The sequence below is a fragment of the Sus scrofa genome, chromosome 6, assembly GCF_054392235.1.
Source record: "Sus scrofa isolate SSC_HxYL_T2T_F1_AM1 chromosome 6, Sscrofa_HxYL_maternal_Yorkshire_Landrace_v2.0, whole genome shotgun sequence".
In the NCBI taxonomy this organism is placed as follows: Eukaryota; Metazoa; Chordata; class Mammalia; order Artiodactyla; family Suidae; genus Sus; species Sus scrofa.
In genome coordinates this window covers 147,428,985-147,452,451 of record NC_139388.1, presented here as the reverse complement: position 1 = coordinate 147,452,451, position 23,467 = coordinate 147,428,985, and the positions used below count along the sequence as shown (strand labels likewise).

At 35.5% G+C, this 23,467-nt stretch overlaps 1 protein-coding gene across 50 annotated transcripts in view; it reads left to right on the top strand.

Moving 5' to 3' along the window:
• LRRC7 (leucine rich repeat containing 7) overlaps positions 1-23,467 on the top strand; it is a 537,967-nt gene that overhangs the window by 263,605 nt on the left and 250,895 nt on the right. The window lies entirely within an intron of this gene.

Sequence of the window (23,467 nt, the reverse complement as noted above, 5' to 3'; positions counted from 1 at the left end):
TTAAATCTTGACTATACTTTGTCATTATGATTGGGTTAATTTCTCTATGATTTTTTTCTAGAGGCTGAAAAATACAGTATACTATAAGAGATTCATATTAAGTAAGAATATATGGCTTATAAAATTGTATAATTGCAAGTAAAGGTGGGAAGAGTCCACTTAAGATTCTTTTCCTAGCTGAATATACACTCCAGGAAATTACTGCATTGAAACTTATGAAATTGACTTTTTATACCCCTCAGACAATCAACAGTTTCAAAAGGTCCAACCTAATAGAATACTTAACTCTTCAAGTTAATTTATGGAGTGTGATAGTTTTCAGTTTTTAAAGCAAAAATATACAAAAATATTTCATGAAAATAATTAGAATTTTTCTAGAGATCCTAGAGTGGTTTGGCAGAAAATTTATATTCATACATTCTTGGAAGCTGTACTTTTTAAATAGTCTATTTAAAATCTGCTTTATATAAAAACAGAATATTTTTATGTCGAAGCTAATCTGCAAAATTTTATGCAATGTTTAGTTTAATAAAATTCTTCATTTCACCCTGCTTTACCTTATTTATGACCAATAATAGAATTTTGTGCAATACAGAAAAAATATTTTTGAAAGTCCAAAATTTAATTAAAGTGGGGTTTTTTTTTTACTCAAATAAATCATTATGACTTGTATATGTTACAAATTAAAATACTGAAAGTACTGTATTGCTATTATAACTCCTGTAGTACTGCAGAAAAATACTGACTTCAGTGATTAAATTTTCAAACATACCAGCAGGATTTAGAGACCTTTCATATGCTGAACCAAAACTTAATTTTATCTTTCTCTTTTTAAATTCTTTCTCTAAGCAAACTACACTGAATTTCACTGATTGCTTTTCAACCAATATATCAATAAAATACTCTCAAGTACATTTTGATACACACGTGTATGAAAATTCTGTTAATGCAATATGAAGCTTTCAATAATTATGTGATTTCATTTAAATATAAACATAGAGATAGAACACCTATTCATTCCTCCGTAAGTGGAAGACAAAGGGAGAACATGAAACGGAGGAAATGTCTCCATCTCTGGACACCCGTCACCTTTGAGTGACCTTTCTCAAAGCCAAAGTATTATGCGTAGTTCTAATGGAAGGCACCTCTTCCACATGGGAGCACAGAGATGTGAATGTGATTGAGAGTATTATTTGTTCAGCATTAGTCTACTGCCAATGCATTTCCATCCCTCATGTTTTAAATGTGTGCATTTAAAGTGGAGTGGAAACAAGGCTAAACACAAACTAAACCATGGTGAAAGAGCATTGTCCCTTTCCTCTAAATGCATACATTTGGCTCAAGGAGAAAATATTGACAGTATGGAAAAGAATCCTTTCCCCTCTGTTCTTAAATAACTGTTTGGATATAACGGAAAAATAAATCTGACATAGGTTGTCAGGTTTCTAAATATATATTTTCAAATGTAAATTTTAAATATAAATTGAAGCCTGACTATAGATTGCCAATATAGCCTTCACATGAGATAGCTGCGCGAGCAGTTTGGAGCAAAGAGTGCTCATCAGCCGTGTGTGGGTATTCTCTGGCCCAGCATGAAGTAGAATTCAGCAATTCAAATAGGTAGAATGACATGCATTTTACTTTGGTCTAAAAAAAAAATTGTGAAGATGTGTAGAAATGACATTGGTCTCCTTGGTAGGTGGTTATGCTTGTGTCATTTGTATAGCTGCTACAGTTTTTCCATTTAAAAACATCTTCAAAGTTATTTTCAATCTACTGTGCTTAACTTTTACCTTACGGACAAAAGAATCAAGGACATGCACAAACTATGGAGAACCTTATCCTAGGTTTGATGTCTATACACATGAGAATTGTGGACAGTCTGTCTTGAATGAAAATAGGCTGTGTTTTTACTATGTACCTTTCGATCACCAATCTGGACCTGTAACTGAAAGATACGTGAGAGCTCCCTCCTATCCTTTATTTTGCACTTCCAATGAAAATATAGGAAGAAAGATAGTTTCAGGAAAACAATTTTAGTTTTTTTAAGTAGTCACTCCAAAAAGTAAGTATGATTTCCTCAGGGTCACAAATGAGATGCCAACTCTTGAGTGGGTCCTCAGTGATTTTTCTCTTTTCGTCTTCTGTCTTAAATTCTATATGCCTGGCATGCTGTGAAAAATGTATGTAAGAATTATGACATAACATGCATTAAAAGGTGTCTTTTAAAGTAAATTCATGGAGACATTTTGCTATGTGCAGAGTTTAGGATAAATTCTTTGTTATTAAATAGAATTTAGTATTATAAATTTTTTCACACTGTTCCTTCATTATCACCCTTCTAGATATAACAATGAGTGAGAAAATTAAATTCCTCAGGTACATGTTTGCTTGAAAAAGCACTGATACAGTCTTGATTATGTGTAATAATTGAGGACATTATGGAAAAACTAGATAACCAAAAAGTAAAAGAAAAAACTAAATTCTATGATAAAATTTTTCCTCATGGCAAAATTATCCTCTTTATTATTCTTCTGAGGGATAGTCCAAAAATGAGGTTGTTCCCATTTTGGAGCTTTTGCTCTATTTCTCCATCTGGAATTCTCTTACCTCAAATATTTGCAGACTTGATCTTCCTTAGGATTTCTATCTTTCTTTAAATGTTACCTCCTTAGAGGCTTTCCCTGATCACATCCTATAAAGTTGTTCCTATTTAGCCTTTATACCATTTCACTCTTCCATTTGATTTTCTCACTTATGGTTCTCTGAATTCCATCAACTCTTTGCTTGGAGAGGATCTCCTCAGGAGGATATTAAGTCTGTTTTTAAAAAAGACATTTCTCCTCAGGAGGATATTAAGTCTGTTTTTAAAAAAGATGTTTTTTCTTTTTTGTCATTGCTGAATCTCCAGTGCCTAAAATAATGCCTATAGGTAACATTCCATGAATAAACAAGAATGCTGATATATTGATTCACAATGGGAAATATCTGTCATTTGACCTGGACATTTCGTGTCACCTGATTATTTTTTCCCATAGAAAACTATATGGGATACCAAATAAGTATAATAAGATGAGTCTTTGATGAGCATCACAGAGGCAAAAAAAGGATAAATAATTAGCAGTTCTCAATGGCTGATACCTGAGATTTGACTTTTAAACATGCACACATATGCACACACTTCTTCAGGTGGTTTCAAATTACATATAATAGCTAAAGCATGATAAGGGAAGAACATAATTTCAAATTAAAGTGATTAATATTTATAACATGTAGAGAAAATCCAAAAGTAGTATAACTTATTTCTTTGATTTTTGTCATTGAAAAGTGATACATTTAGTCAAGATACATAATATATGTTGGGACAAAAATAAAGGATAAGAATTTTTTAATGAAGTTTAGGAAATTTTTCTATCGAAGTAATATAATAGCATATAAATGGTTAGCAATAATGCTGGGGTTTATGTTTAAATAAAACTTTTCTATTTTTATGAGAATTTTTCTCAAACTTCAGAGTTAAAATATGGCCTGTCCACTGATAATTCATTATGACTGTATTCAGCTTGAGTCAAAAAATGATTATCGGTAAACGTGTTTCTGGTAATTATGAAAATATGAAGTAATATGAAGAAAAGGAAACGGACTCAGTTAATGTTAATGTTTATGTTTGCCATGCCTTCTGGGTACACAAGGCATGAAGCATGATTTCCTCAGTCTGCTGTCATAATACACTGACTAAGGGAGTAATATTTCAAACATGTTCCAATAGAATTTCTAGGGCAATGTCAGTAAATAAGTAAACCTTGGTGAACAAATCCAAAGAGGAAAAATGGAGGAACTGGGTGGATAAGGAACTCTAAAAGTTGTTGGAAGAATGGATTCAGATGGGAGAAGTGATGTCCAATGGCCTCTTTTAGATCCTAGACTACTTTGAGAAGCTGAAAAAAGCTATGGAATCTAGAAAAGTATTAATTATACAATCCCAATTGTTTCTATTTTCGGATATTCATGGCCCATTGTGAGTTTTCACATTTTTATCTTCACCTAGAAGTACATAATTTGGCTTTTATGTAAAATATGCCATACCAAAATACCTAGTATACTGTGACAGAGCACCCCAAAAAAGGGCCCTCCCAATTTTAAAGGACGAAATTTGTTGAATGGATTATTTTAGTCTAGCATATTCACTCAAAAGATAATATTTTATTGAGAAAATTTTCCTTGGGGTTGTTAATAGAATTATATTTCACTCTAATCTATGAAAATTTTTGAACTCTATAAAAAAAGTCATTAAGGAATTATTTAGAGGAAAACTTTCTCAAGCACAAGCATGAATGATACTGTCAAACTACTGGACTATGTATGCGTAAAAACTAATAGCTTCTATGGAGTTTCTGTCATGGTTCAGAGGAAACGAATCTGACTAGTATCCACGAGGATGCAGGTTTAATCCCTGACCTCCCTCAGTGGGTTAAGGATCCGGTATTCCCATGAGCTGTGGCGTAGGTCCGCAGACATGGCTCAGATCTGGTGTGGCTGTGCTGTGTTGTAGGCAAGTGGCTACAGCTCCAATTTGATCCCTAGCCCGGGAACTCCCATATGCTGCAGGTGCAGCCCTAAAAAGACAAAAACAAAACATAACAAACAAACAAAAATAGTAGTAAATGGTGTATCTATTATTTACATGATTTTATTCCTTGGGCATCACTGCTTTTATTATTCCCCCCCACCGAAAAATAGGTTTAGAAACTCTACAGTACCCCCTTCTGTAGACATATACATAACACACATATATTCACAGAAGGTGCCGAAACATACCTTATCTGGACATTCTCGAAGAAAAAGATCCCCTTGAAATGTAAATATAAATTAAAACCAGAGCTACATTAAAGCACTGTTACTAAGAAACATTAGACCATTAAAGTCAAGAAAATCATGTTTCAGATTGAAGAGACTAAAGAGACATTATAACTAAAAGCAGTGATTCTGAATTTGTTCTTTTGCTGTATATATCAAAAAAGTTATTGGGACACCTGGCAAAACTTTGAAAACTTTCGTGGGGTCAGAGGGTTAGCTACTGACAATGTATCAGTGTTAATTTCTTAATTTGGATTGTTGCATTTGGTTTGGTAGGAGAATGTTCTTTTAGAAAGTACACACTGAGGTATTGGGGGAAGATGGGACACCATGTTTGCAGTTTACTGTCATGTAGTTCAGAAAGGTTATTTGTGTGGTACTTTGAAAGTTTTTTGTAACTTTTTATTGTTTCTATATAAAAATTTATTTTAAAAGGTTATTTTCAAATATAAATTCTTTAAAAATAAAAATCCCACTATCAACACAGAGACATTATAACTAAAAGCACTGTCTGAAATACTTGCATATATAGAGGACAAGGAGGGAATATGCACTTATGTACTAAAATGCTTAAGTGTTTATAAAAATGAGAATTTCAGTGATAGAGGGTTTACATATGTGAATAATATATATGTTGTGGATTGTCTCCTAGCCTGAATGGCAGTAAATACTGTATATTCATAATTTTGACTCAAATTTCTATTCATTTGTAAATAACGTTTTTAATTTTCGCATAAGTTCATTTATTCTTTTTATATAATATTAAGTTAATTTTCATATAAATTCATTTATTCTTTTGTATAAGATTCTAGGCAGACTTACAAAAAATTAATATACCTGTCATGTTTTCTTTTTTTTAAACTCTTTCTCTTTGTTATCTATTTTCCTACCAGTTACCATTGTCAGCCTAATGAAGAAAAATCCGTAAAATAATATGTATTCTGAGCTGGACAGGTGTGACTAGGTCATTTTCTATTCTCACTTCAGTGTCCTATTAATGAATTTATCTCATTTGGCATTACCGTTCTAGTTACTACAATGAAATACATTCAATAGGTTCCTTAGTGCTATTGTAACATAAGTTCCATTGTCAGACACAGCTTACAGAATAGCTTTTTGATGTTTCTATTAACTCTGATTTTGTGACTCTAGTACCTAATTGGATACATTGTGTTTTTATAATCATATTACTTTATGGTTTTACTAATGTATATCAATTTACAAGGCATAGTGTTTTGTTAAACCCATAGTACCATCCCATTCCATGTTATCTTTATCAAAAGTGACAATGTGACAAGCTAGCTAATCAAGGGTAACCAAAGTGCCCTCTGATTTTAGAGAATTGCCATTAGAACTAGGATTTTTACTACCTCTCACCTGGTCTGATAGTTTATATTCAAATGAAATAAATAAGTATGACATTATATTTAAAAGCATACTACAAATTATAATGCATTGTAACAATGTGATTATTAGAATCCCTTCTAAAATAGCAAACATGCTTTCCAACAATTCGCAAAAGAGTGTGAGCTCTCTATCTCATGAACTAATTATATTTCTTTTTAGCCTTATACTTTCAACATGAGATTAAAATTGAGAGTATTATGGTTAGCTAAGTTTGTGTCAAGTCCAGTGAGGAGCTAGGGAGAGGGCACAAAAGCCGAATAAAACCAGAGGTTTAAATCGCTCTTTTCAGAGTACTTCAATCAATAGACACTCTGATCCCTGATGATTAAATTTACCAAAAGATGAAAATGACCTGATATAAAGCAAGGTTGAAAGTGCTATGGCTTCAGTTTCGTAAGATCTTAAGGCTTAGTCTCTCAGGGAACAATTCACCTGCGCTTAGATCTGTTTCACCTGAGAAGAGCTAGAATGGATTTGAATGGGGACATACTTTGCAGTCAAACCTGGATTTGTATCAGGCCCTTGCTTCTTATTTGGGAATTATTTAATTTCTGTGAATTTCAGCATCATTTTAGAAGAATACGAGGTGGTCATTAGTTTTATAAACTGTAAAATATAGTTTGGATAATAGTTGATGAAAACGAATCTTGTGATCATTTAGAATCAGAAAGGTATTTCAAGAAAATAGTATACTCTGGTACTTATATGTATTAAAAGTGCTCAAGAAGATTAGCATGAATTATATATATTTTTATTTTATCTCATAAAAATATCTTTATTAGAAAGGGAGTTTTTTTAGAATTTCTTTAATAATAAAGTCTTAAAATAACATGTCATGCTAATATGCCTTTCTTATTTTTCAAGTGCTACTGTAATGAGAATGCAAATGATTGTCTCTCAATAAAGCACATAAAAACTTCAGCTAAATATCTAGTTATCAAATCTTAAAGACCTTTTTTTTAAGATTTTTAATTTCTTTGGGTAAATTGAACTTGGATACTAAAAGACATGATAAAAAATAATAAAATTCTCAACAAACACAGAGAGGAATATATCCATTTTCAGATTTGCAAATTCAAACAATTTAATGTAGATGATTGCTTATCCCTTTATGAATAAATGTAGTATCTTTACTAAATACATATTCAGAACTTTACATTATTGTTGATCTTGGTCCCAGAGTCTTAGACTAGAAAAATACACAAAGACACAAAGGACCTTGTTGACAGATCTACTCCTGTGGTTTCATATTACTTCTTTAGTAGTGAATAGCAAACATTTACCTAGTTTCCAGTTCCATATTCCAATAGCCAGATCTAAAATGGAATATTCACCACATATCAAAAGTGAGAGCTTCGTTCCTCTTCTCCTCCTACCACTCCATAGAAAAACCAAACAAAAACCCCAGACATCTTATTATAAACTGCCTGATGATAATACGATTACAGAAATTAGAAATCTCAACTGGATTTTCCTCTCCTACTACCCCCTAGTCCACTGTTCATCAATTTATGTCACGTTGAAACATTCTTCTCCAGCACTTGTCACTGCCCTCTTTGAAGTCTTAATATTACTTGCTTTAGCCTTTAGTAACTCCCCATTCTTATCTCCTCCATTGGAATCCATCTTTTTATTGTTATCAGAGCTTTGTAACTAAAAACACTGTGATATATGTCAACGTAAAAGCTAACAATGACTTCCCACAACTTGCAGACAACAAACATGTCAAGACTTTTCATAGTTTGAATTCAACGTTTTTAGTGTCATTATATTTCAGCATGCACCATCCCACAGGGTCTTCCTGCCACATACAGTATACAATACACCTTTATACCTCCAAGCATCTTTGTTGGAACCTTCCTTTTTTCTCTCCAAAAAAAAAACTGCAAACCATCCCTTTTTTTCCCATTACTTTTGCTCTGAAATTAGCTGTGGAGTCTACCTTCAGAGTGGTAACTTAGAAAATGTGCTAGAGTATTTTTTAAGGCAGAGTTTTCACAGGAATTTTGATCTGATTATGGTTTGACTCAGGAATCTAATAAGCTTCATTTTGTGAGAGTGCTTTTTTGTTGTTTTTGTTTGTTTGTTTATCATCTTGAATATGTTATTTGAAGCTCCAACTCCTAGTCCAACTGTCAAGGAAGCAACTGCTGAGCAGTATGCTTTTTCCTTCCAAATTACTCATTTTGGAATGGCAGAGTCTCAGCAACAGGGGACACTCAGGAGGAATCGGGGACTTGATTTTCACTAGGGCTCGTCTGTATTATTTTGGAACGGGCAGTAAAAAAACCGACGGTGATGTTTCTTTATTCCAGCATTTTAAAAGATTTCATCACCATCCGTATTTTGATTTTCACTTTTTAAGAGGACTGTTGGAGTTCCTGTTCTGGCTCAGTGGGTTAAGAACCCAACATAATGTCCATGAGAATGCAGGTTTGAGCCCTGATCTTGTTCAGCCAGTTAATGGTCCAGTGTCACTGTGGCTGTGGCATGCAGGCCTGCAGCTGAAGCTCTATTTTGTCCATTAGCCTGGGAACTTCCATACATCACAGGTGAGGCTATAAAAAGGAAAAGAAAAGAAAAGGATTTGATGAATAAACAATAAACTATTATTGATAGTTGGCTTATATAGGACAAATGAAATATATGTAACTTTCCAAAGATTTTCTGTTTTCTTCTTGCCTGCAGTCTTCTCTCTACTCAAGTCAGGGTTAATTCAGGTCTTTCAATATGCAAAATACATCCTAAAAAAGCTTGATTTTTGGCTGAACAGACGCAAAGGAAATATTTCTTAAGTTGCTATAGTTTTCCACAGTTTCTGTGACATTTAAGATCCGTGCCTGAGCAATATTAAAAACAAAAATTCACATAAGACATTAACTTCATGACATTAATTTCCTTGGATGTATATTTTATATTTCCTTTTAGTAATATGAGATTTTAGTTTACCCTTTTATGGTTTTTAAAAATTGTGATTTCTTTCTTGACAAACTTCCTATTCCATTATGTTTGGTTTTACATTATTTATACTCGGAATGATCCCAAACCTTTACCTAACTATACTCTATTTCTATTCATTTTACTCTTTATAGTTAAACTTAATTCAGTACATTAAAAAGACCTCTGTTAACCTTTAGTACATAGTAACAGTTTTTTCTAGTTATGAAGTAAATGTGTAATTTTATAAGTAGGATTAGAAATAACATTATTCAGGAGTTCTCATTGTGGCTCAGTGGAAACAAACCTGACTAGTATGCAGGAGGATGCAGGTTCGATCCCTGGCCACTCTCAGTGGGTTAAGGACCTGGCATTGCCTAGAGCTGTGGTGTAGGTTGCAGACAAGGCTTGGGTCCCGTGCTGCTATGGCTGTGGTGTAGGTTGGCAGCTGCAGCTCTGATTTAACCCCTAGCCTGGGAACTTCCATATGCCATGGGCATAGCCCTAAAAAGCAAAAGAAAGAAAGAAAGAAAGAAAAAATTAATCAGATTAAAGTGCTATGACTCTTATCAAACATTAGGTGTAAATATTTACATTTTTTCTAAAAAGATGGGGTAGGAAATATGCTCATGAGGTGGTTTAAAAAAGTAAGAATAACACATTCTCTATTAGGAAATGTTCAGTGGCAATTTAGATAAACTATGTATTTTAATTAAATGAAAACATTATTAAGTCTATTGATTTTTTCTAATTATAGTAAAACTTTTCTAAATTGAACATATTTCTAGAGAAAAACTTTAATTTGATTACATATTTTGTCAGGGAGTTCCCATCGTTGCACAGTGGTTAACGAATCCGACTAGGAACCATGAAGTTGCGGGTTCGGTCCTTGCCCTTGCTCAGTGGGTTAAGGATCCGGCGTTGCCAGTGAGCTGTGGTGTAGGTTGCAGATGCAGCTCTGATCCTGCGTTGCTGTGGCTCTGGCGTAGGCCGGTGGCTACGGTTCCGATTAGACCCCTAGCCTGGGAACCTCCAAATGCTGCAGGAGTGGCTCTGGAAAAGGCAAAAAAAAGACCAAAAAAATAGTAATAATAAATAAATAAATAAATAAATAAATATTTTGTCAGATTTCCAAAAGCAAGATGAAAAACATTTCTTATACTAAATATAATATTTCTTAATTTTTATTATTATTATTATTTTTATTTTTTTGCTTTTTAGGGCTGTACCTGCGGCATATGGAAGTTCCCAGGCTAGGGGTCACATTGGAGCTTCAGTGGCTGGTCTATACCACAGCCACAGTTACATAGGATCTGAGCCACTCTGACCTATGCCACAGCTCACAGCAACCGGATCCTTAACCCACTGAGCAAGGCCAGGGATCGAACCCACTTCCTCATGGATACTATTCAGGTTCATTATTGCTGAGGCACAGCAGGAACTCCTAAATAGAATCTTAAAGGGCATCTCTTCAAATATTACATCCAATTAAGTAGAAATACATTTTTAAAATATACTCACATATACTTCATTTTATAAGGAAGATCTCATAATTAAAGTCTCTATGTAAGAGAGGATATAAAATTTGAAATCTTTGGCTTCCCATTACTTTTACAATAATATCCAAACCAATAAACATGGCATTCAAGACCCTTCAGAGTCTGACCCCTAAAGTTCCCTCCAACCACTCTCAATTTAATTTCCCTAAGTATGACTTGTAGGTTTGTGCCTCTGTATATTTACAATGAATTCTCACTTCATTTAAAAGTCACTTTAACTATGACCTCGGAACTTCCACATGCCAAAGGCATGGCCAAAAATAAACCAAAAACTTTAATTGGAGTACCCTTGTGACACAGTGGGTTAAGAATCTGGCATTGTCACTACTGTGGCTCTGATTGCTGCTGTTGTGCAGGTTCAGTTCCCTGGCCTGTGAACTTCCACATGTCACAGGCACAGCCAAAAAATAATAAGAATAATAAGTGAACATGTACTTAACATGTGTCAGACACTAGTCATTGTGCTAGAGGATATGGCAATATGATAATGAAAAATAAAGACAGATTCTCTATTCTTCAAAGACCATCAAGTCTGGTTGAGGGAGACAGACAATAAACAAATAGACAGTGAATGAGACAAATCATTTCTATAACAAAAACATGATAACATTATATGAAGTGATTGGGTTTGGGGAGGGTTTTGGTTTCATTGGTTTATTGTTGGTTTTGTGGACTTTTTCATTCTTATATTTGTTTTTTGTTTTTAGTTTTGTTTTGTTTTTTTTCCTTTGGCTAGACTGGTCAGAAAAGACCTTTGTGAAAATGTGGCATTTGCATGATTTGAATTTTGAGAATAATACGAAGTTCTAGAGGAAGAGTAAAACCAACAAAGAACAGCAGATTCAACAACACTTGTGACAGGAGCAAGCCTAATGTGTCAGGAATGAAAAGGCCAATGTAGCCAGAACATAGTGAGGACAAATTGAAGGGGTATGAGATGAGGTGTGAGAGGCAGGTGGGACAAAATGAAGTGTCTGTGAGTCATGTTTGGAAATCCAATTGTAATGAAAAACCTCATGATGAAGAAGTGTGTTTGATCAAATATTTATAAAGATCAGTTTGGCTTCTCTGCAGCAAAGGGAGTCTAGGTGGAAAAACTGAAAGGACATCAGTTAAGATATGATAGCAATAGTGTAGACAAGAAGCAATGACGGCTTTGTCTAGTATTTTAGCTCTTAAAATGGTAAGTGGTCAGATTTGGGATTCATTTGGTGGTTGAGCCTTGCTAATGGAAAGAATTTGTGGTAAGACGAAAAGATAGGTATTAAGGAGCATTCCCAAAGACTGGGTTTGACTAACAAGATGGCCTGTGGCATAATTTCCTGATACAGAGAAAAACTGAAGTGGAGCAGGTGCAGGGAATCAGAAGTTTGATATTGGCAGTGAAAAGTTGGATATGCCCATTATATAATCGAGTGTAGGTATTTTAATACATAAATCATATGCTCAGGAAAGTGGAGTTAAAAAGTTAATAGTTATCACTCTATAGATGATATTTTAGGAATAAGACATTTGTCAAAGTAACCAATTAAGAGTATAAATAGAGAAGAGATGAGGACCCAGAATTGAGCCCAGGACACTTTGATATTTATAGTTCAAGCATGGATGAAGATCCTACAAAAGATCCCAAAAATGAACAATCAGAGACTTAAGAAGGAAAGCAAATGCAGGAAGTGCCACTGAAGTCTAGAAAAAAAGAGGTCAGTTGTATCAAACACTATTTGGAGGTCAAGTATGATGGGAACATAAAACTGAGTATTGACATTAGGAAGATCCAGGTTATTGATAAGAGCTATTTCAGTAATGCATTATGAGCAGCCTCATTGAAGTATGGTGGAGGATAGAATAGAGATTAGCAAAAGAAGACAAGTAACAGACAGTTCTTTCAAGGAGAATAGGTGCTGGATGAACAGTGAAAAGGAAGCAGTAACTGGATGAGGGTATGGTGTCAGGAAAAGGACTTGTTAAGAAAGGTGATGTTAAAGCATATGTGCAAGCTGATGGGAATGATCCAGTAGAAACAAAGGAATTAACAATGTGAGAGAGCAGGGAAATAATTACAACACCAAAAGCCTGAGGAGGTAAGCCAATATGATGCAGAGCACAAGTAGAGGAAGTGGCCATAGAAGCAAGGATGCTTCCAATGTGGAACCATGGGAGTCCTAAAGAAAACAGATATACAACTATATAGATTGATGGCTTGGGAGTAGAAAGATAAGAAGGTTCTCAACCAATTGCTTTGCTTTTCTCTACGATGTGTGAAGAAGAGAGATTGAGAGGGAGTAGGGAATGTTGGATATTTGAGGAGATGAGAGAATGTGTGAGAGAAAAGTTCTCTTAGCGAATAGGAAAGCGAATACACAAGGCTGATGTCATAGAATCATCTGGCATTCAAATTGACTGCCCATTTGAAATATAAGGTTATGTATTTGAAGGAACTCCGTTTAGCAGAGTTGAGAAGTCTTCTTCAGAAAGTCAGGTACTTTGCTGCAGGCAAAGAAGGAGATAGCTGACTGGGTTTTGCCAGGAGCACCAGATGGAGGAGGAGAGGAGCAAGGGAACTTAGGATGTTTACAGGAGAGAGACTGGGGTCTGGGGCTACCGAGTCCAAGATGGGGGATGGAGTAACTGAGGATATGAAGGGGTCAGGAAGAAAAGTTTTATTTGACCTCCTCTCTTTTTTATATACTATGAATCATTAAAGTACAATCCAAATGCCAGTTTCTCTATAAAGTGTCTCCTGACACTTCAGGCACAAGTAGTTATTCCCTATGCTTTGCTACCACAACATTTTGTACCTTCCTCTATGACAGGTTGTATCATGTTATATTGGATTTGTTGTCTATGCGTATCCCCAAGAAGACAGTAAACTTTTAAAGGGATGAATTATATACTATTTATTCATCTTTTTATTGGCAACAAAAGTGGGGTATAAGGAAAGTTCTCAAGGAACTTTTTGATGAGTGAAGGCAGGCAGTGTGTTGTGGAAAGAAGTGTTTTAGTTCCGTAAACATTGCCAAGCATTTGGTGGGCACCTGGGGAATACCTGGTTGATGGGAAGAACCAAAAAGGAATAGGAAGTTAAATTCAGTGATATTTTCTCATTAAATAACTTGTCCACTGAAGCTGGTACTTGATTACTGAAAAATTAACTTAAGCACAATGCACATTGTTTTTCATTTTATTTCTCTTACATACTTTTAGCCATCCCACTCATTGTTAGCCTTGAAGAGAGCACACTACACATAGCAAGTTGATTGTTGCTGTCTGTTGCTTTTAAAAAGAAATGTTAGCAATAAAAATGTGGCTTAAACTGATGCTTATGCATGGACTTTATTTACTTTCTTGGACTAGTTACTCAATATGATATCTATCTTAATGGAAAAAATAATTATTATCTCTGGATATATTTTTTGAATATTTTTCCTCATAAGAAAATTTGTTATAGTACTTTTTATATGGAATGAATTTCCGTAGCCTTATGTAAAAATGAAAATAGGTTCTAAAGAAAGAAATAACTAAGGTACCATGTACTGTGAGGCAATATGGCCTCTTCTAGATTGCCAAATGTTCTTGCCTGAGAAGCAAACCACTTAAAAGACTTTGTATCAGAATATCCACAAAGTAATTACAATTTTCTATAGACGTTTTACCAAAGCTCCTATGGCTTATTAAACACACTCTTCTTGGGAATGTTTACAAAATCTTTAAATCATCCTTCATACCCATACGCAACTACTGCACATCCCCTTGATAAGAATACCATTATGAAAAATAAAGCAAAACAAAGAAAGAACACTAATAGATGATATATGGTGTGTTCCACTGTTGTATTGAAGCAACCATTATTTGGTGGTTTGTGATCTATCCGAAATGGTAAGATAAGCCATGTTTTAATGGAATTCCTTTCTACTTGAGTTATCATCGAGAAATTAGCACCTTTTATTTTTTCCTTTTAGGTATAAGTCCTAATAGGAAATGTTGCATTTAAAAGGATTTGGACTGTCATGGAAAGAAGTATGTTAAAGAGTTCAATCCAAAATGAAGGCAGAACTGAAACTTAGCAAATTACGGCAGAAAGTAGATAAGAAATATGAACTCAGTTGATTTGGGCAATGGATAACTGTTACCTTTTATAGTAACAGAAACCTGAAATTCTTGCTTCAGTTGTAATTCAGTAACTTATATGATATTTTGTATGTTTTTTTACTAAATATAAGGGCTAACATTCAGTATTGGTCCATGAATAAAATGTACTCCCTTATAAAATTTGGCAGGCATTCCTTTTAAAAATTTTTCAGCAGATGATACAAAATCTCATTAAACAAACTGATTATGTTTGCTATTCCTGTTCTACCTGAAAATTAACTATTTAATAGGCAAATCTGGCTAATTTTCAAGCTGAAACCTATGATGTAATTATAACAAGGATAATTAACTTCCCCCAAATTTCTTCTATTGTTTTCTGTTATTTTTCTACACCTGCATTTTCAAACAAAAATTCATACTGATTTTTCCTTCTGGGACTGCTAAACAGTAAGATGAAACAGGAATAGAATTTTTTGGTATAAAGTATTTTTTAGCCATCATACCTGGAGTGGCCTGATGCAAAATTAGTTCAGAATCTTTATTTATCTCTTACAAAATAAAGTTATTGCTTGAAAAGTGTGTAATAAAAATAAGTATTGCTTTGGAAAAAAACAGCTGTTAGATGAGCTGTTTCAACAGTTTAGAAGTAACTTAAAAATCTTCTTTTAAAATCCTTCAATTTCCAGAATATACTGGGGTTTTTTTTAATTAAAAATTCAATTGGTGCTTTGTTTTCTCTTTGTTTTTCATTCAGTTTTTATAGTTTTACTGAAGTATAGTTGATTTACAATGTTGTGATCATTTCTGCCATACAACAAAGTAATTCAGTTATACATGTACACACATCCATTCTTTTTCAGATTCTTTTCCCATGTGGATTATCACAGAATTTTGGGTTAAGTTTCCTATGCTATACAGCAGATAAAGATTTTTTTTTAATTTTATTAGAGCATAGTTGATTTACAGTATTGTATCAATTTCTGCCATACAGCATAGTGTTTACAAAATAAAATCTGGAATATTTTTCCTCAGCCCAACCCATGGTTCCTTGTTTATATCAAGAGTAGGTTGAAACTATCATGGCCAAGTGATGTTGGCTTTAGCTCTAGACTGGGCAAACATGAATTCAAATTTCTTTCACCCCTTACTGTGTGTCTTAGAGCAAGTGATTTAGCCTCTTTCAACTTCAGTTTCCCACACAGATGAATTTAGGCATTAAGATGATATAATATGTATATTATACCTAATAGTGTTGACATAGTGGATACATGGTAAATGGTTCTTAAGCTTGCAGAGGGAGGGAACAAAAAAGAAACAAAAGAAGCTTCTCAGAGGGACTCAGATATGTAATAGTCCATGCTCAAGATTAAAAGAAATTCATAGAGAAGAGGGCAAACCTGTGTGGGCTACACAATATTACCATACTAGAAGGACTCTCTGCATGTTCTCTTTTCTTTTCTCCCTTCGTCCTTCGAGTTTGGAATTTTGAGAGGGCCTATGGGTTCCAAGTTTACCACAATTCTGCTCCTGCTTTGCTGTTACTTACACTGGCAATTAACACAGCAGGATCCAGATAACTACTGCTCAGGAAGCCAAAATACTGATATTAGAATCACCCCCTCTGTCCCACTAAACCATGAGTCATATGATATTTGCACTAAATTGCCATGGTGAAAGTGCTCGTTTTGCATTTCCTGAGTTATCTGACCTCTAGTTCCTGAAAACTGTCCTCTCAGTCCTTTTGCCTTATTTATTATAGTAACCTCCTCAATCCCTGGCATCCCGTCTTGCACAAAGTTAAACAATCAATCATCACTGAATAAATGAAAAAATAAATGGTATTTGTTTTCACAGAATGCATATTTTAACTCGGAATCATAAAGCAAAACCAGAAGGCAATACACCTATAGCATAATTGCAATCGGGCATTATCCTATGTACACCACACTCCAAATCACGTGTCCCATACTCTTTTGCTGAAATCTGGCAACTGTATTCTAGTCAAAACAATTCATTAGAGAAGGATAAAGATGGTGGAGGAGTAAGATGTTGTGCTCACCTTCTCCCACAAACACATTAAAAAAACCACATCTACATGTAGAACCATTTGAACAGAACATCCACTGAATGCTGGCAGAAGAACTTAAACCTAAAAAAAGGGCACAAAACCCTCCACATAACTAGGTAGAACAAAAAAAAAAAGAGAGAGAGAAAAGGAATCAAGTTGGGATTAGCACTCCTGAGAGGGAGCTGTTGAAGAGAAAATGAACTCACACCCTGGGAAGCCAACTTATCAACATGGAGATCATCTGAGACAGAGGGACCTCAGAGTCACTGAGAAAAGTGCTGCAGCTGGACTGATGGGGGGAAAAGCAAAGTAAGAGCCACACAGATATCTGCACCACCAGCCCTGGACACCAGAGACTGAGACATTTGCCCAGGTGCTGGGCACTGACACTCAGGCTCTGGAGGTCGGTTCTGGGGAGAGGACTAGGGTTGGCTGTGTGAAGACAGCCTGAGGGGTTAGGGAGCAGTGTGCCATGGGCTTGGGAGTGGAATTCCATAGCCAAGGGAATCTGGGAGGATGTCTGGGCCCACAGGCACCATTGTTGGGGATGGCAAGAAGGGGAAGGGTGGACCACCATAGGAATCTCTTACTCTGCACATGCGTGGACTCTTGGAGAGCAGGGCATCTCTAGCACAGGTGGCAGGTGGCAAGTGGCCACTTGCTCAGGCTATGGGAGACTGGGCACCTCTTGTGCAGGCTACAGGTGGCTGGGCACCTCTTGTGTGGGCTAATGGCATTGGGGCAGCATCTCTTGCGTGATCTACAGGTGGTGGGGACAAACCATAGCAATCATCTCAGAAACCAGATCTGTGAAAAGCCTCCACCTGTGTGGCTGCAGTCACCTCAGAGGTTGGCAAAAAAGAGGGCATAGCAACCGAGCACCACCCATTGTTGCTCTCACTCCCCTGAGAACATACCTGCCATGCTGCTGCTGCTGCCAGATGCTCCAGGCACCACCCACACATGCCTGATCACTGTCACTTCCCAGGACCAGGCAACTAGAAGCAGCCTGTGCAGCACCTCCTGTATGGGCTAAGTAGGATGTAGTGCTTCTTGGGTGGTCTACAGGTAGCAGGGGTAAATCACCACAGTTATCTCTGACTCTAGAAGTGGGCATGGCCAACCACTACGACGGGTCTGTAAACAGGCACCACTTGCAGCCCTGATCATCTCAAAGGGCACCCCAGAGAAGGGCTTTGTGACTGAACACCACCCTTATTGCTCTCGCTCCCCTGGGAACTCACACACCCTGCTGCTGCCACTGCCAAATGCTCTAGGCACTGCCTAAATCTGCCTGAGGCTCATTACCATTTTCCAGGGCCCTGCAACTAGAAGTTGCCTGTACCACCTCTGCAGTCTAATAGACAATGAGTTCAAAAAGGAGGTAGTAAAAATTCTGAAGGAATTAAGGCTGAATATCAAGGAATTAAGAGCAAATATAAACAATAATTCAGATTACTTTAGAAAGGAACTACAAAATATAAGGAGGAGCCAAGAAAAATAAGAAAATTCATTTGCAGAGATACAAACTGAGTTAAAGTCACTGAAGAGCAGAAAGAATAATGCAGAGGAACGAATTAGTGACTTGGAAGATAGAAAAATGGAAATCACCCAGTCAGGACAGCAGAGAGAACACCAAATGAAAAAAACATGAAAGCAATATAAGAGATTGATGGGATAATATTAAGTGGGACAATCTACACATAATAGGAATTCCAGAAGGAGAAGAAAAGAAAAGGGGATTGAAACTATATTCGAAGAAATTATGTCTGAAAACTTTCCAAATCTAAAGGAAACAGATATCAAGATACAGGAAGCACAGAGATCCCCAAACAAGTTGAACTCAAACAGGCCCACACTAAGACATATTATAATAAAAATGGCAGAAGTTAAAAGATAGAGGATTCTAAAGGAAGCAAGAGAAAAATAAACCATAAATTATAAGGGAATCCCCATAAGAATATCAGCTGATTTCTCTACAGAAACACTACAGGCCAGAAGGGAGTGGCAAGATATATTTAAAGTGCTGAAAAGGAAAAATTTGCAACCTAGAATATTCTGTACAGCAAGAATGTCATTTAAATTAGAAGGGGAAATAAAGAATTTCTCCAGAGTTCCCGTCGTGGCGCAGTGGTTAACGAATCCGACTAGGAACCATGAGGTTGCGGGTTCGGTCCCTGCCCTTGCTCAGTGGGTTAACGATCCGGCGTTGCCTTGAGCTGTGGTGTGGGTTGCAGACGTGGCTCAGATCCTGTGTTGCTGTGGCTCTGGCGTAGGCCGGTGGCTACAGCTCCGATTAGACCCCTAGCCTGGGAACCTCCATATGCCGCGGGAGCGGCCCAAGAAATAGTAACAACAACAACAACAACAAAAGACAAAAGACAAAAAAAAAAAAAAAAAAAGAATTTCTCCAACAAACAAAAGCTAAAAGAGTACAGCAATACTGAATCCATTCTAAAAGAAATACTGAAAGGGCTTCTCTAAATAAAAATGAAGTAAGAAGAAATAGGATGGAGGAAATCACAGTTGGAAAACAATCACTTAACAATATACAGATCTAAACGGAAAAGAAAAAAACTATTGAAAAGTGACGATAAAAACAAGGAACAGTGAAGGGACAAACAGGAAGATGTTAAAAAAAGGACTTCAAAATCATAAAATGTGAGGAAGGAAAGGAAGAAAATCCAACTCTTTTTTTAAATGTGTTTGAGCCTATATGACTATCAGGCTAAAGCAGGCATATATAGGAAGGGGTTAGCGTACTTGAAAAACAGAGCGACCATAAATCAAAACCAAACATTACATTTACAAAAACTAAAAAGAAAAGGACACAAGCCTAAAATAAAAGGAAATCAACCAACCAAAAAAAGAAAGGAACAAAGGAGAAACATAGAATCAACTGGAAAACAAGGTTTAATGGCAAAAAATACATATTTATCAGTAATTACCTTAAATGTCAATGGACTGAATGCTCCAATCAAAAGACATAGAATGGCAGATTGGATAAAAAGCAAGAGCCTACAGTCTGCTGTCTACAAGAGACTCACCTTAGGGCAAAGGACACATATAAATTGAAAGTGAGAGGATAGAAAAAGATATTTCATGCCAATGGAAGAGGCAGGAAAGCAGAAGTAGAAATACTCACATCAGACAAAATAGACTTTAAAACAAGGCAATAAAGACAAAGAAGGACATTATTAATGATAAAAGGATCCATTCAAGAAGAGGTTATAATAGTCAATGTAAATGCCCCTTATATAGGGAGCACCCAAATACATACAACAAATACTAACAGACATAAAAGGAGAAATTGATGGGAATACAATAATATTAGGAGACTTTAACATCCCACTCACATCAATGGACAGATCCTCTAGACAGAAAATCAATAAGGCAACAGAGATCCTAAATGACACAATAGAAAAGTTAGACCTCGTTGACATTTTCAGGACATTATATCTAAAAAAGTCAGAATTTACATTTTTTTTCCCAAGTGCAAATGGAACATTCTCAAGAATTGACCACATACTAGGGCACAAAGCTAATCTCAACACATTTAAGAGTATAGAAATTATTTCAAGTATCTTCTCTGATCACAATGGCATGAAACTGGAAATCAACCACAGGAAAAGAAATGAGAAAAAACTGATGACATGGAGACTAAACAACATGCTACTAAAAAACCAATGGGTCAATGAGGAAATCAAAAAGGAAAGTAAAAAATACCTCAAGACAAATGATTATGAAAACACAACCATTTAAAATTTATGTGATGCCACAAGAGCAGTGGGCATCATAGAGGGAGGTTCTTAGTGATACAGGCCTTCCTCAGAAAAGAAGATTAATCTCAAATCAACAACTTAACCTAATACCTAAAAGAATTAGAAGAAGAACAAACAAAACCCAAAGTCAACAGAAGGAAGGAAATCATACAGATTAGCGAGGAAATCAATAAAATATTCAATAAAAAATAGAAAAAAAATCAATAAAACTAAGAGCTTAGTTCTTTGAAAGGGTAAACAAAATTGACAAACATCTGGCCAGAATCACCAAGAAGAGGAGAAAAAGAACTCAAATAAACAAAATAAGAAATGAAAAGGGAGAAATCTGAACAGATACTGCAGAAATACAAAAAATAAATAAATAAATAAATAAATAAGAGAATACTATGAACAACTATATGCCGACAAATTTGACAACCTAAAAGAAATGGACAACTTTCTAGAGACATACAGCCCACCAAAACTGAATCAAGAAGAAACAGATCAATTGAACAGACCTATCAGTAAAAACGAAATTGAATATGTAATAAAAAACACTCCCTACAAACAAAAATCCAGGACAAGGTGGTCTCACAGGTGAATTCTACCAAACATACAAAAAAGAACTTATACCCATCCTCCTTAAATTTCGCCAAAAGGTTGAAGTATGTCCCAAAGACATTCTATGAAGCCACCATCACCCTAATACCAAAACCAGACAAAGATACTACCAAAAAAAGATTATAGGCCAATATCTTTGATGAATATGAAACCAAAAATTGTCAAAAAAATTTTAGCCAACTTAACCCAACAATATATAAAAAAGATCATACACCATGACCAAATGGAATTCATCCCAGGTTCACAAGCAAATCAATCAACATCATACACCACATTAACAAAAGAAAAGTCAAAAACCATATGATCATCTCAATAGATGCAGAAAAAGCATTTGACAAAGTCCAACATCCATTCATGATAAAAACCCTTACCAAAGTGGGTATAGAGGGAACATAATAAAAACCTTTTATGACAAACCCACAGCAAATATAATGGTCAATGGAGAAAAGCTGAAAGCCTTCCCAGTAGAATCTGGAACAAGACAAGGAAGCCCACTCTCACCACTTTCATTCAACATAGTATTGGAAGTCCTAGCCACAGCAGTCAGACAAACAAAAGAAATAAAGCATATCCAAATTGGAAGAGAAGAGGTAAAATTTTCACTCTATGCAGATGACATGATACTATATATAGAAAACCCTAAGGGCTCCACACAAACACTACTCAAACAGATCAATATATTCAGCAAAGTAGCAGGATACAAGGTTAACATTCAGAAATCAGTTGCATTTGTATATACTAACAATGAAATATTAGAAAAGGAATACAAAAATACAATACCTTTTAAAATTGCACCCCCCAAAAATTAAATACCTGGGAATAAACCTCACCAAGGAAGTGAGAGACTTATATGCTGAGAACTATAAAACATTAATCAAGGAAATTAAAGAGGATTTAAAGAAACAAAAAGATATTCCATGCTCCTTGGTTGGAAGAATTAATATCACAAAAATGGCCGTACTACCCAAAGCAATCTACAGTTTGAATGCAATTCTTATCAAATCACTCATGACAATTTCCACAGAACTACCACAAACCATCCAAAAATTTATGTGGAACCATTAAAGACCCAGAATTGCCAAAGCAATCCTGAGGCACAAAAACCAAGCAGGAGGGATAACTCTCCTGGACTTCAGTCAATGTTACAAAGCTACAGTAATCAGGACAGTGTGGTATCTGTACCAAAACAGACATACAGACCAATGGAACAAAAGAGAGAACCCAGAAATAAACCCAGACACCTACAGTCAATTAATCGTCAACAAAGGAAGCAAGAATATAAAATAGGAAAAAGACAGTCTTTTCAATAAGTAGTGCTGGGAAAACTGGACAGCCACCTGTAAATCAGTGAAACTGGAACATACTCTAACACTGTGCACAAAAACTCAAAATGGCTTAAAGACTTAAACATAAGGCAAGACACCATAACCCTCCTAAAAGATAACATAGGCAAAACACTCTCTGACATCAACCATACAAATGTTTCTTGGGTCAGTTTTCCAGGGCAACAGAAATAAAAGCAAAAATAAACCAGTGGGACCTAATCAATCTGACAAGCTTTTGTTTTTTCGTTAAAAAAAAAAAAAAAAAAAAAAAAAAAAGACAACCTACGGAATGGGAGAAAATAGTTTCAAATGATGCAACTGACCAGGGCTTTATATCTAAAATATACAAACAACTTAGAGCAAAAACACCAAGAACACAATTGAAAAATGGGCAAAAGACCTGAGTAGACATTTCTCCAAAGAAGATGTACAGATAGTCAACAAGCACATGAAAAAATGCTCTATAACACTAATTATTAGAGAAATGCTAATCAAAACTACTATGAGTTACCACCTCACACCTGTCGGAATGGCTGTCATTAGCAAGTCCACAAATAATAAATGCTAGAGAGGGTGTAGAGAAAAGGGTACTCTCCTGCACAGTTGGTGGGAATGTAAATTGGTACAACCACTATGGAAAACAGTATGGAGGTACCTCAGAAAACTAAATATACAACTACCATATGACCCAGCAATCCCTCTCTTAGGTATATATCTGGGAAAACTTTCCTTGAAAAAGACACATGCATCCATATATTCACTGCAGCACTATTCACAATAGCCAAGACATGGAAACAACCTCAATGCCCATCAACCGATGATTAGATTAAGAAGATCTGTGGT